Genomic DNA, 2,440 nt, shown 5'->3' with positions numbered 1-2,440 from the left:
TCCTCCGGCGCAGAGTGATGACGTAACGCACGGGCACTGACTCCCGTTCCCGCCTTCCGAGCCGCCATCTCCATTCCTGGCAGTGTCGCCCGCCCCGCCCCCGCCAAGCACCTGCCTGCTCCCGGCCCCGCCCCCTAGAGCCAGGGGCGCCTTCCAGCGTCCGAAAGCTGCAGCCCGGAGCCGGGGGCCTGGGAGCTGGGGGGCAGTGGAGTTGGGGGGCCTGGGAACTGGGGGGGCCTGGGAGCCGGGGGGCAGTGGAGCCATAGACTCATAGACTCTAGGACTGGAAGGGACCTCGAGAGGTCATCGAGTCCAGTCCCCTGCCCTCATGGCAGGACCAAATACTGTCTAGACCATCCCTAATAGATAGATATTTATCTAACCTACTCTTAAATATCTCCAGCGATGGAGATTCCACAACTTCCCTAGGCAATCTATTCCAGTGTTTAACTACCCTGACAGTTAGGAACTTTTTCCTAATGTCCAACCTAAATCTCCCTTGCTGCAGTTTAAGCCCATTGCTTCTTGTTCTATCATTGGAGGCTAAGGTGAACAAGTTTTCTCCCTCCTCCTGATGACACCCTTTTAGATACCTGAAAACTGCTATCAGGTCCCCTCTCAGTCTTCTCTTTTCCAAACTAAACAAACCCAATTCCTTCAGCCTTCCTTCATAGGTCATGTTCTCAAGACCTTTAATCATTCATGTTGCTCTTCTCTGGACCCTCTCCAATTTCTCCACATCTTTCTTGAAATGCGGTGCCCAGAACTGGACACAATACTCCAGTTGAGGTCTAACCAGCGCAGAGTAAAGCGGAAGAATGACTTCTCGTGTCTTGTTTACAACACACCTGTTAATGCATCCCAGAATCACGTTTGCTTTTTTTGCAACAGTATCACACTGTTGACTCATATTAAGCTTGTGGTCCACTATGACCCCTAGATCTCTTTCTGCCATACTCCTTCCTAGACAGTCTCTTCCCATTCTGTATGTGTGAAACTGATTGTTCCTTCCTAAGTGGAGCACTTTGCATTTATCTTTATTGAACTTCATCCTGTTTACCTCAGACCATTTCTCCAATTTGTCCAGATCATTCTGAATTTTGACCCTGTCCTCCAAAGCAGTTGCAATCCCTCCCAGTTTGGTATCGTCCGCAAACTTAATAAGCGTACTTTCTATGCCAACATCTAAATCGTTGATGAAGATATTGAACAGAACCGGTCCCAAAACAGACCCCTGCGGAACCCCACTTGTTATACCTTTCCAGCAGGATTGGGAGCCATTAACAACTACCCTCTGAGTACGGTTATCCAGCCAGTTATGCACCCACCTTATAGTAGCCCCATCTAAATTGTACTTTCCTAGCTTATCTATAAGAATATCATGCGAAACTGTATCAAATGCCTTACTAAAGTCTAGGTATATCACATCCACCGCTTCTCCCTTATCCACAAGGCTCGTTATCCTATCAAAGAACGCTATCAGATTAGTTTGACATGATTTGTTCTTTACAAATCCATGCTGGCTATTCCCTACCACCTTACCACCTTCCAAGTGTTTGCAGATGATTTCTTTGATTACCTGCTCCATTATCTTCCCTGGCACAGAAGTTAAACTAACTGGTCTGTAGTTTCCTGGGTTGTTTTTATTTCCCTTTTTATAGATGGGCACTATATTTGCCCCCTTCCAGTCTTCTGGAATCTCCCCCGTCTCCCATGATTTCCCAAAGATAATAGCTAGAGGCTCAGATACCTCTTCTATTAACTCCTTGAGTATTCTAGGATGCATTTCATCAGGCCCTGGTGACTTGCAGGCATCTAACTTTTCTAAGTGATTTTTTACTTGCTCTTTTTTTATTTTATCTTCTAAACCTACCCTCTTCCCGTAAGCATTCACTATACTAGACATTCCTTCAGACTTCTCAGTGAAGACCGAAACAAAGAAGTCATTAAGCATCTCTGCCATTTCCAAGTCTCCCGTTACTGTTACCCCCTCCTCATTGAGCAGTGGGCCTACCCTGTCCTTAGTCTTCCTCTTGCTTCTAATGTATTGATAAAAAGTCTTCTTGTTTCCCTTTATTCCCATGACTAGTTTGAGTTCATTTTGTGCCTTTGCTTTTCTAATCTTGCCTCTGCATTCCTGTGTTATTTGCCTATATTCATCCTTCGTGATGTGACCTAGTTTCCATTTTTTATATGACGCCTTTTTATTTTGTAGGTCACGCAAGATCTCATGGTTAAGCCAAGGTGGCCTTTTGCCACATTTTCTATCTTTCCTAACCATCGGAATTTTGGGCTTTTGGGCCCTTAATAGCGTCCCTTTGAAAAACTGCCAACTTTCCTCAGCTGTTTTTCCCCTCAGTCTTAATTCCCATGGGACCTTGCCTATCAGCTCTCTGAGCTTACCAAAATCCACCTTCCTGAAATCCATTGTCTCTATTCT

The sequence above is a fragment of the Gopherus evgoodei genome, chromosome 3 (assembly GCF_007399415.2).
Source record: "Gopherus evgoodei ecotype Sinaloan lineage chromosome 3, rGopEvg1_v1.p, whole genome shotgun sequence".
Taxonomy (NCBI): domain Eukaryota; kingdom Metazoa; phylum Chordata; order Testudines; family Testudinidae; genus Gopherus; species Gopherus evgoodei.
Note: the sequence above shows the minus strand (reverse complement) of the source record.